Genomic DNA, 13,684 nt, shown 5'->3' with positions numbered 1-13,684 from the left:
GGATTTTTCACTCCCTCATACTTTGTGGAGGATCAAATGGCAATCTAGTAATAATTTTCCCCCCTCCATGTGCTTTTCCCACAGATTATGAAGTGTACGTGAAATAGGGAACCCCAAATTAACCCCTTCAGCGCGGCGCAGATTCCTGCACTGTGCTGAAGGTTCTAATGAGCCTACCGGCTCATGACGGAACGGTTCCGTCATGAGCACAGCTCAACCGTAGCTAATGACGGAACCGTTCCGTCATGAGCATCGAAGGGGTTAAAAGGAATGCATTCCATAGATACCTAAGCCAGGATCAGGGGGTACTACATTTTGGGCTTCGGAGAGACCTGATGAATGCTAGATTGACCCGACACTGTGGGCCGATTTAAATGGCAGAAACATGTCGACACATTGGGAGTAAGGAGGGGTGAAGGAATCTTAATCTTCTCCTGTCACCACCATCCTTCACGTTTTAAAAACTAGCCAGATGACCCAAGAATAAAGTTTCGAGTGGGTACACATCCGAGCTAGTTTTAACTTTCACTAGCTGCTTTTTTCTTTGGTGAGCCCAAATTTTCATTGTTTGTTTAGTATTCCCCTCCCCTTTGCTCTACCCCAGGCATTGGTCTGCGCAGGGGTGTTAGTAAGCAAGCCCAATGATGAAGCATGTCACAATTTTGTGAGTGAGGGCAGTTTTTTCTCTACCTGAGCACGTGCCACCTTTTATTATACTCTTTCCTACTCCTTTGTGTGTTGCAGTAATAAATTGGGGAGGTCGGAGTAGGGATGTCACCTCTCCGAACTTCAGGTTGTGTTAAAGTGAGTGCTGGAACCATCAGTGTGTGTACAGTGGCACATGACCATGAATCATGCAGGGGTGGTGTTGGTTGCACCACAGGCCCGGGAGTCCACAACGCGTTGTTGCAGGCTGGTCATGCAGGGGGTCCACCTGTTGCAGCAGCACCAGTGTTCCGTTGTAGAAGTAAGTACCTGAGAGAGAGACAGCATTCTTCGTCTTCATGTAAACTTGTTCCAAATCTGTTATTTGATTTTAACCCCTTCGACGCGGATGACAAAGCCAGCTCGTCATGGGCGTTACCTGCGCTACGCGCATGACGGGCTGGCTTTGTCACAAACCTCGCGTTTTTCAAAAATCAGCGCACAGCAGGAAAACCCGCTAGCGCGCATGCGGTTAAAAGACTATCCATACATAGCTACCAAGGTTTCAGGTTGCTATGTGTGACATTTTCATATTTTCAGTGTAATTATGAGTGACATTTCAACAACTATGAGTGACACTATCTCCGTCACCATTGACCAGAGTCACCCGACGTCAACGCCGCAGCCAAAGACACTTCTGATGCGGATAGATAAAAAATGAGCATTTGGAAGTGGCATTTCTTGAGACCAGTTGTGAGTAGCCCCCTAGCTTGTCCCATTTATCCTCGGTGAATTCTTTGCTCTATGTTTCCTCCCATGTTCTATATTTGAATCACCTGGTATAATTCGGTCAGAGCCTTACATCCAATGACCATCCTACAGGTGGGCTTACTGGGGGGAGTTTAGTAGGGTATTTGTGACACATAAAATAAAGACATTTTCTACTTAACAAATCATGAGTATCCCACCAGAATCAGGTCTGTCGATATGTATGTTTCTGTTCATTGGACAGCGCATTCTCCCATGTCGTCATTCCGTTAATTTCGACCTTCCTTGAAGCATGCCATGGTACTTGTGTGTCCTTCCACTGTTTGGGTTGTAGGATCTACTTTGCCCTGCTTACTTGATGTCTAGTTACAAACATTTTTAGCCTCACAGGCTAAAAATTGACCTTTGGAACCTACTCAACACCACATCGCCGGACGTCGCCTTCCTCACAGAAACCTGGATGAACGCTTCATCAGCTCCTGACATCGCCATAGCCTTCCCGGACGGCTACAAGATCATCCGAAAGGACCGCATCAACCAAACAGGAAGAGGCATCGCCATCGTCCATAAAAACACCATCTGCATCACAACCAACTCTGATGACACCCTCACAGCCGCTGAACACCTTCACTTCCAGATCCACATCGACCCCAAGACCACACTCAGAGGCACCCTCATCTACAGACCACCAGGAGCTCGCACACAATTCACAAGACATCACTGACTTCATCAGCCCTCACGCCCTCACGCCCTCTCCTCCGAGGACTACATTCTACTGGGAGACCTCAACTTCCACCTGGAAAAGAACGACAGCCACACCACCACCCTACTGGACAACCTCACCAACCTCGGACTCAAACAACTTGTTGACACCCCCACCCACTTGGCCGGGCACACGCTCGACCCAATCTTCACCTCCAGCAAACATATCTCCTTCAATCACACCACAACTCTCCACTGGATGGACCACAGCGGCGTTCACTTCAACTACAAAAAGACCACAACCTACAACCACCCACAACCATTACCCCGCAGAAACTGGAACTAAATTACCACCGACCACCTCTTCACATCGCTTCACCAAAACCCTCCTGACAAATCAATGGACCCAAACAAAGCAGCCGCCGACCTCACACAATGGATCACTCACAGCGTTGACGAATTAGCACCCTTGAAAAACACTCATATCAAGCAAGGTAGCAAAAAAGCCCCATGGTTCAACGAAAACCTTAAGAAATCCAAGAAGACCTGTCGCACCCTAGAGAAAGCCTGGCGAAAAAACCCAACCACTGACAACCTGTCCACCTTCAAGAACGCTAACGGCAAACACCACCAACCGATCCACAAAGAAATCAGCATTCAAGGATCGACTCGACATCAATGCCCACAACAGCAAGGAACTTTTTAACATCGTCAAAGAGTTTACCAACCCCACCGCCGGCACCAACGACATCACCCCCTCTCAACACCTCTGCGACTCTCTAGCCTCATTCTTCCACAAAAAAATCGCTGACATACATAACAGCTTTGAAAACCAGTCAACACCACCCCCCCTCCGAAAAAAAACCCCCTTCCAACAAACTTTACGCCTGGAACCCAATCACCACTGAAGACACCATCCGCTTGATGAACTCCATCCACTCAGGATCGCCAACCGACCCATGCCCCCACCACATCTTCAACAAAGCAGACTCCACCATCGCACCCCACCTCAAAGACATCATCAACTGCTCCCTCGATTCCACTACCTTCCCGGAAAGCTGGAAACATGCCGAACTCAGCGCCTTTCTGAAGAAACCCACAGCAGACCCCACTGAACTTAAGAACTACCGCCCCATCTCACTCCTCCCAGTCCCTGCCAAAGTCATTGAGAAAGCAGTCAACAGTCAGCTCGCCACCTTCCTCGAATCCAACAAATCCCTCGACCCTTCACTATCTGGCTTCAGAGCCAAACACAGCACTGAGACCGCCCTCATCGCAGCAACAGACGACATTCGAACCCTACTGGACAAAGGAGAAACAGCTGCCCTCATACTACTCGACCTATCTGCAGCCTTCGACACAGTATGTCATAGCACCCTCATACAACGCCTCAGCAACGTCGGAATACAAGGAAAGGCACTGGACTGGATCACCTCGTTCCTCACCGGAAGAACACAGAGAGTCCGCCTCCCCCCTTTTAGATCAGAGGCCACCCCAGTCATCTGCGGCATACCACAAGGATCATCTCTCAGCCCCACCCTCTTCAACGTATACATGAGTCCCCTCGCAGCCATCGCGCGCCAACACAACCTCAACATCATCTCCTACGCAGACGACACCCAACTAATCCTCTCCCTCACCAAAATGTAAATGTAAATGTACAGAAATTTATATAGCGCAAATCACCGAGCGGTTTCTAAGCGCTTGCTTAGGGAACCCGTCCTGGTATTCCCATGTGAGATAACCCCGGCAGGGTATCCGCAAGGTGAAAGCCAGGCATCCCACCGTGAGGGGCCGTTGTGGAGATTAAGCAAGCTATTGCCCAGAGTCGCAGAGTGTGAACCCGTGAATCGAGTAGGCACCGGAGTGAGAATTGTCGAGTCTGTGGACATTTTAGGACTCAAGACCCCGCTGAGCCGGGAATTGAACCCTGGTCCCGGGCTGACCTCTGCTTCCAGGTCTGCCTCCTCTAACCAGTGAGTCACACTTCTCCACTGACCAAAGACCCAAACACCGCCAAAACCAACTTACACGAAGGAATGAAAGAAGTAGCTGAATGGATGAAGAAAAGCCGTTTAAAACTGAACTCGGACAAAACTGAATTCCTCATCTTAAGTTCATCCCCCTCCGCCTGGGACAACTCATGGTGGCCTCCAGCCTTGGGAACAGCACCCATCCCCACGGACCACGCACGGAACCTGGGTTTCATTCTGGACTCCTCCCTCTCGATGACCAGACAAGTCAACGCCGTCACATCATCCTGCTTCAACATCCTACGCATGCTCAAAAAAATCTTCCGCTGGATCCCCACCGAAACTAGAAAGACGGTCACGCATGCACTGGTCACTAGCCGACTGGACTATGGAAACACCCTTTACGCCGGAACCACAGCCAAACTACAGAAAAAACTCCAACGCATCCAAAACGCCTCAGCCAGACTCATACTAGACATCCCCCGCCAATTAATTGTGCAAATAAATTTACTTACTTACTAGACATCCCCCGCCAAGCTCACATTTCCGGCCACCTAAAAGACCTCCACTGGCTCCCCATCAACAAGAGAATAACGTTCCGTCTCCTCACCCACGCCACAAAGCCCTCTACAACTTAGGACCCGAATGCCTCAACACACGCCTGTCCTTTTACACCCCCCGCCAACTACGATCGTCCAATCAAGCCCTCGCCACAATCCCACGCATCCATAGATCCACCATAGGAGGAAGATCCTTCTCATACTTAGCGGCCAAAACCTGGAACTCTCTCCCCACCCACCTTCGCCTTACTCAGAACCACCTCTCCTTCAGAAAACAACTAAAAACTTGGAGATTCGATAAGTAAAGTATCCACCTACCTCAAGTGCCTTGAGACCCTCTGGGTGAGTAGTGCGCTATACAAATTTCAAACTTGAACTTGAACAGGGATACTCTGTGAATGTATTTCGTTATCAGAGGCTTTTTTTTCTCTTTTTAATACTTCATTTAATAGTTTTCTTTTAATGATATTCACTTATTTATTTTTAACTTCCCTTGTAACTAAGCCTTCAGCAGATGCCCATCCAGACCGCATACTTTAAATACTTTGCTCAACATTCTTTGTTTAATTCTTAATTTCAATGGCACGTACACTTTAAACTCTCCCTGTGACTATAGGTCACTGACAGATGCAAATCCCAGATGCATACATTTATTTCAACCATTTAAAACCAATTTCCATATTATATATTTTTACAGACTTGAATTGCAACAGATTTTTACTTTTAAATATATATATACTTACATACCTAGCTAGACTTATAATGCTACATCTTACCCCAACACCCGTACTACCAACCTACCGTAAGAAAATAAACACCTATGACACAGCCAGTGCTGGCCACGTCAGAGCGCTTTTTTCCTAACTGTACTATTTGCTTTCGTTTTTCGTGAAATCGGTTCGTGTTTGCACACTTTCGAGAAAACAGTGTTGTGTATTAAAAGTGTTTTTCATAAACTGATATATGGTTTCTTTGGCTGCTATACGATAATTTACGTTTATTTGACAGACTCAATATATTTTCAAAAGCTCACAAAGTATTGCAATCTGCTCTTTCACAATCTTTTCCTCCCATTATTTTAACTGACCTTACTGCTGTAAAGAGCCTGAAATATAAGTAAGGGCACTCGTGAGAGGCCCCTGCGGTGAGCGGGCCTGAGCCAGCTTTATGAAACTGAACAGAATGGAACTTGTTGTGCAGACAGTCCGTGACTGCAGAGCTCTGAGCTGTGTCACTTTCACAATTACTTTAGGGGCTCCCAGTTGTGAAGTTACTTTGTGCAGCTGGCTGCATACAGGGAAATGCAGAGCAGCCTCTCAGCTAAACTAACAGTTACAGGCTGAATGAAGACGTGCGCTTGGCATCCTGTGCTGCAAGAGACAGTACGGGCTACAAAGCAGGTTGATTTGCCCCTGCAGACAACAGGTCTCCTGGGATTTGTAGTCCCTTTAGCAGGCAGCTGCAGTGGTTTGGCGTCCCACGCTGCAGGACATAGTCCACGAGGATCTATGACAGAATTTCGACAGACAGAATTTCGACCTACACAAATATCGGCGTAATTATATCGATAGCAAAAATATCGACGCCCTATGTACAACATGGTAAGTACCAAAATATCGAAAAATTAATATCGATGTAAAAAATATCGTTGTTAAATATATCGATTTTTTTTAATTTAAAATAACATAAAAAAAAACTGTAAATAATACATAATAATTACTTAAACATATTTAAATATATGTAAAAATTGTTTAAAAAAATAATAATACATATTTAATAAAAAAAAATAATAAATAATATATAATATATAATTACTTAACAATAATTACTATTCCCACTCCAGTGGGTGCAACAGTAGGGAAAACTGACCCTGAACACTAAAAATACCCCTTTACCCAAAAACCTAAAACTGACCCTGAACCCTAAAAATACCCCTTTACCCATAAACTGAAAACTGACCCTGAACCCTAAAAATACCCCTTTACCAAAGAACTGAAAACTGACCCTGAACCCAAAAAATACCCATTTACCCAAAAACTGAAAACTGACCCTGAACCCTAAAAATACCCCTTTACCCAAAAACTGAAAACTGACCCTAAACCCTAAAAATACCCCTTTACCAAAGAACTGAAAACTGACCCTGAACTCAAAAAATACCCCTTTACCCAAAAACTGAAAACTGACCCTGAACCCTAAAAATACCCCTTTACCCATAAACTGAAAACTGACCCTGAACCCTAAAAATACCCCTTTACCAAAGAACTGAAAACTGACCCTGAACCCTAAAAATACCCCTTTACCCAAAAACTGAAAACTGACCCTGAACCCTAAAAATACCCCTTTACCAAAGAACTGAAAACTGACCCTGAACTCAAAAAATACCCCTTTACCCAAAAACTGAAAACTGACCCTGAACCCTAAAAATACCCCTTTACCCAAAAACTGAAAACTGACCCTGAACCCACCCTAAAAATACCCCTTTACCCATAAACTGAAAACTGACCCTGAACCCTAAAAATACCCCTTTAGCAAAGAACTGAAAACTGACCCTGAACCCTAAAAATACCCCTTTACCAAAGAACTGAAAACTGACCCTGAACCCTAAAAATACCCCTTTACCAAAGAACTGAAAACTGACCCTGAACCCAAAAAATACCCCTTTACCCAAAAACTGAAAACTGACCCTGAACCCTAAAAAAACCCCTTTACCCAAAAACTGAAAACTGACCCTGAACCCTAAAAATACCCCTTTACCCAAAATTAATTAATATTACAAATAAATTACTTCCCACCCTATTCCCCTATAAACCCACAACCCGCTCCAGTAGTAAAACATATAATTTAGTTAAAAATACACATAAATTATCAATTAATTAATCAATTAATCAATTAAAATAAATCATTGCCAATTAATATTTAATTGCAAAATAAATTAATCATTGAAAAATAATTATTTAATTACAAATAAATTACTTCCCACCCTATTCCCCTATAAACCCACAACCCGCTGTGGTAGTAAAACATAATTTAGTTAAAAATATACATAAATTATCAATTAATTAATCAATTAATCAATTAAAATAAATAATTGCCAATTAATATTTAATTGCAAAATAAATTAATCATTGAAAAATAATTATTTAATTACAAATAAATTACTTCCCACCCTATTCCCCTATAAACCCACAACCCGCTGTGGTAGTAAAACATATTATTTACTCTTATATATTTTAAATTATAAAAACATATTAAACACATATTATAACAATTAATTTAAATACTTAACTTATATTTCTAACACATATTAGTAAATCGAAATTACTTACATCGATATATATGCTATCGATATTAGTAATTTCGATATATATGCTATCGATATTAGTAATTTCGATATTACTTACCTTAGGGTCGATATTCTGGCCATCGATATTCTGGACATCGATATTCTGTCCCATCGATATTAGCAACTCGATATTAGTGTAGGTCGAAATTAAAAACTCGATATTTTGACTGTTTACCAGTCCACGACTATATAGAGTTTAGAAGATGCGGTCCCTCCTCCTCCCTCAGCAGACAGCAGGTCTCCTGGGATTTGTAGTCCCTTTACCAAGCAGATACATGCCTATAAGAAACACTTGGTTTCGGGGGCGTTCCCACCACTGGTCCAAGGGTTCCTTTGCTATCAGTACACTCTCTCTTTTTCTGCACCTTTAGTACTACAGCTGCCTCCAGGTCTCCCTCCTATCATGCTGGTTATCTCTCTTCCTACAATGTAGGATACAGAGTTGGTATACATAATAGCCTACCAAGTGTCTTATCAGACAACAAAAGCCTCAATGTTATTAAAGACAGCATTACTCCTCCACTACTGTGACTTATTGTCATAATGCTGTCCTTGTTCAGAAATAAAGACTTGATAATAATTCTGTGTTCGGATGTTATCCTGACAATATATGCGTACATTAATTAAAGGTATACTTACCTACACTAATCGTAGGCTGAGACATAATGCAATGATTAATGATACACAATATAAGTTTGAGACTCTTACATTGATTCAGCACAAGTATTGCCAATTAAATTAACCTATAAAAAACAGGTCTAGGATTTCTCTTTTAGCAGAGTTTACATTTTTTCCCTAGAAGTTAGGAGTAGGAATTCATTTTTAAGATTCAAAGACCTCTTCTTTTAATGAGATAAATTAACAAAATGAAACTGTTCCATTTAATAGAACTTGTATCGCTACTCTAAGGAGTTAGTGGATGTGTAGGGATCGAGCAAAATATATTGTTGTTTAAGTCAATTGTTTTATGGAGAAATATTAAATATGAATGGCTATATATTTAACAGAGATACATCCTGTGACATAACCTTTAGTGTCATATTGTGCTAAGAAAATAATTAAATTAAATGTGCACAGGTTTAAAAGAATATAATTTAAGTGATCAAAATAATCGTGTGGAAATTTATTGTGAATTTATACTATATATTTGCGATGTCATTCTCATTTACAATTGTTTTTTGAGTGATAATTGACGTTTTAATTATAAAATGTTTTGTTTGTGTATGTATTATGCACTTGCAGATACGTTCTTATGTGAAGCAAAGTAAAACATACGATAACTGTTTGTGTATCTGTCTTTTTTTGGATAGAAAATATTGTTTATGATAACCCAATAATCATGTAAACAATATTGTTGTGCTGCATAAACTAGGGCTCTGGCCAAGATCTATAGGCTTTGGCTTTCCCACACACGGGTGCCTGGACGAAGTTCAGTGCTCCCTCGCTTAAACTTAAACAGAATTCCAAGTTATTGTACCCCCACACAACCCCACAGGGTATACGTGCCGGTGTGGTGTCCGTGCTTTCTGGGCAACTAACACTTTTGTGAAGGGGTCAGGGATGCAGCCGTAATTCAAACCCAATTGTGTTCTTTAGCATAGCACTCACATGTACTGTACTAAGAAAATACACTATATATGTTTTAAAGTGTTTATTTCAACCGTCTAATCCTCTTGCTTAGTACATGACTAATAACCACAGAGAATATATTTAGAACAGCACTCATGTATGTTACTAGCAGCAAGAATAACATGAACATTTGTAACAAGAGTGGAATGTTCCTAGGTGCTTAGCAACTGGAAGACTACTTCTATGTGCTACACTATGAGAGTTTGGAGTAGCTAAGTTGTCTCTAGAGCTTCTTGGGACTCTGCACACTGCATACCTGTTCACATTGGAGAAGCTGTGACTATCAGAGTTAAGTCGAGAAAGAGTGTTTCCTTGGAAGAAAATCATACATCAGCTGGGCTTAGCTTTGCTCCTCTCTGATTGGCTCTCAGCAAAGGAACGAATGCTGCAGCCGTCTGGCAAGAGCTCTTCCGATAAACTGAGGCAAAGACCTCCCTAATTCAGTGGTCAATTCATGAGGTACATTTAGTGTTTACCACTGACTTTCACTCTACATTGGGGGGATTTCCCATTAATCCGAGACATAACTGCTATGAACCAGCATGATAAAAATATGTCAAACAAGACGACATATATATTTTTCACATTCACTGTCAGACCTTGAAAGGCAGATATCATGGAGCTGGTAGCAGACTTGTGTCGCCTTCTGTGGTAGCAAAGTTATTGTTTGGATAAATTGAAACATTCATGAGTTCTCCGAAAGATAATGACATTCTGCATATCGGCCAAACACAGACAGGATAACTTGTTGGGAGTTTACAACAGTTGAGCGCTTAGTTATCAATTTGGAAAAATAATATTGTCTGTGATAACCATATAATCATGTAAACAATGTTTAGGTAATATATGTATTTGTATTTTTGTGATTGAAGAGTGTTGTAATGAAATATATGTGCCTTCAGAATGCTATCTATTGAATGTTCCATGAAAATTGGACCTTACATTATGAAGCATGTAAATAAAACAAAATGCACTCCCCAAAAATATTTTAGAACCTATTTAAGGCTCTAACAGTAGATGTAATACTGTTTGAAACAAGACGGTAGGGTTATACTGGCTGGGCTGGTTGAAGTACATGCAGGGTCACTGGCTCTCGCAGTCTGTTTCTTTCATTTCCCTAAATAGCCTGTTTTAAGATTGAAAGACACAATACATTAGAGCAGCGGTTCTTAACCCTTTCAGTTCTGAAACCACCAATGATTCATTACTGCAATCCAGTCATTATTGGAAGCCGGGGACCCTCGGCCTGAGCTATTTTTTTGACTCGGACCTCAAAACAATACTCAAAAATATAGACACAGGAATACATGAAACACGTTCTCAAATATGGAAATCTTTTGTATAATTCACAATCAAATATTGAATAAGGTTCACAATTTTCAGTTTTGCTTCTTCATTGAAACATACATTATTAATTTGTATTTATTAATTTTAATAATATTTAATTTTGTAAAAATGTTTGCAGAGCCACTGTGTAAGCCTCACAGGCCTTGGACCACAGGTTAAGAATCACTGCATCAGAGGACTAATTGGTGAGGGACAATACATATAAAAGGGAGTCAAACCACTATCCACAAAATTAAAGATAGTCATCTAAGTATATTTAGTGAAATTAGGACTTTCCATCATTGACGCGGGTAAAATCTGGATTTTCTTGCAAGACTGGCGACTACCATTGTGCTATTTTAAAGCTCCTTATTAACAGAAGCAGCATGAAGAATTGGTTTGCAATGGAAAGTTTTGAAAGTGGAAGCTGAAACCATTAGCAGCTCTCAGAATGTTCCGTTATTGCAAACGTATAGGAAGCCATGGAACTCCTAGTGGAATGACCCCATGAAACAGGTTCTATCAATTCTAGATTGTTTCATGGCCACGTAACCCATCTGGAAAGAGTAGTGGAGGATACAGGACAATGACGTTTCCTAAAGTAAATAAGGATTTGAGAATGAATATGCTACTTACCAGTATGCATCTGTTCTTGGCATGTAGGGCTGCTAACATTCATATCTTAGCATTAGATCGCCGCCTAGTGTTGGGTCCGGATGATCGCACATTGTTGTCCTGGAAGAGTCTTCGAAGTATCCTGAGATAGGTGGCTCCTCCCCTGGACTACAGTGCGCATGGGCATCGGCTCCATCCCCAGATTGTTTTTCGCCATTGTGGCAGAGGATGGAGTGAAAAGTGTAAAGGATGTCCATGCTAATGATTGAATACAATAGTATATCTGCAGCTGCGACAGGCACCGGGGAGGAGGGTGGGCGATATGAATGTTAGCAGCCCTACATGCCAAGAACAGATGCATACTGGTAAGTAGCATATTCAGTTCGAGGCATGTGGGCTGCTAAATTCATATCTTAGCATAGAATACATAGCAGTCCCTCCATCAGCGGCGGTTGCCCGTGCCAGCTGCAGAAACCTGAAAAAGTGTCTTGAGAACAGCCTGTCCTACAGCCGCTTGCTGTTTGGAATGTACATCAACACAGTAGTGTTTTGTAAAGGTATGTGGTGTAATCCACGTGGCTGCTCTGCAAATGTCCTCTAGAGGAATGTTTCCTAGGAAAGCCATGGATGCCCCCAATTTGCGTGTGGAGTGCGCCTTTGGGGGTATTGTTAAAGTGCGCTTGGCTTTTTGATAACAGATTTGAATGCACTTAACAATCCATCTGGCTATTCCTGCTTTGGAAATCGGGTTGCCTTTGTGTTGTGGTGAGAAGGCAACGAAAAGTTGTTTTGTTTTCCTAAAGTGTTGTGTCCTGTCTATGTAGTACATCAATGCCCTCCGTACGTCTAACGTATGGAGCATTCTTTCCGCCACTGTTTGTGGGTTCTGGAAGAATGCCGGCAAATCGATAGTTTGGTTGAGATGAAAATGTGACACCACCTTTGGAAGGAATTTGGGGTTAGTACGTAGCACTACCCTATTTGGATGAATCTGAATGAATGGCTCTTGGATTGTGAGCGCTTGTAGCTCACTAACACGCCTTAGTGATGTAATAGCAATTAGGAAAGCCACTTTCCACGTTAGGAATTGCAGTTCACACGAGTGCAGTGGCTCAAATGGTGGTCCCATCAGTCTGGTGAGGACCACATTGAGGTTCCACACCGGAGCTGGCGGTGTTCTTGGGGGAATGACTCGTTTCAGACCTTCAAGAAACGCTTTAATGGCAGGCACCCTGAAGACCGAGAGATGCTGCCTGTTTTGAAGGTAAGCTGCGATGGCGGATAGATGTATCCGAATAGAAGTGAACGCTAGTTTGCACTTATAAAGGTGTAACAGATAGCCAATGATGTTAGGGATAGATGCATCTAGCGGGTTTATGTCATTGTCTGCACAGTAAATGACAAAACGCTTCCATTTTGCGGCATAGCATGCTCTGGTTGACGGCTTCCTCGCCTCCTTGATGATGTTCATGCATTCAGGAGGTAGGTTGAGGTATCCGAACTCTAAGACTTCAGGAGCCAGATCGCTAGGTTGAGCTGTTGCGGATCTGGATGCTGAATTTCTCCATGGTTCTGCGTCAGAAGTCTGGGCGTGAGGCGCAGTCTTTGATGCGGTACCACTGAGAGTTCGAGGAACGTGGTGTACCAGGCCTGGCGCGCCCACGTTGGAGCAACTAGGATGAGTGTCATCGAGTGTTGCCGTAGTTTTCTCGCCACCAGTGGTATCAGAGGTGTCGGGGGAAAAGCGTACGCAAATTTGCCTGACCAGTTCATCCATATCGCATTGCCCTGCGATTGCGGGTGTGGGAACCTGGCGGCGAAGCTTTGGCATTTTGCGTTCTCCCTTGTGGCGAACAGGTCTATGTCTGGACGACCCCACCTTTGGAAGTACGGCTGGAGTACTGATGGATGTATCTCCCACTCGTGCATTTGATGGCTGTATCTGCTGAGCAGATCCGCCATCTGATTGTCCTTCCCTGGGAGGTGTTCTGCCATGAGGAAGATGTTCCTCTGAATGGCCCACTTCCACATGCTCTGAGCCAGGTGAGACAGCTGCGGTGAGTGGGTGCCCCCCTGCTTTTGGATGTAGTACATCGCGGTCATGTTGTCCGTCCGGACTAACA

The sequence above is a fragment of the Lissotriton helveticus genome, chromosome 1_1, assembly GCF_964261635.1.
Source record: "Lissotriton helveticus chromosome 1_1, aLisHel1.1, whole genome shotgun sequence".
Classification (NCBI taxonomy): domain Eukaryota; kingdom Metazoa; phylum Chordata; class Amphibia; order Caudata; family Salamandridae; genus Lissotriton; species Lissotriton helveticus.
The sequence above is the reverse complement of the archived record's forward strand: the minus strand, read 5'-3'. Positions refer to the sequence as shown.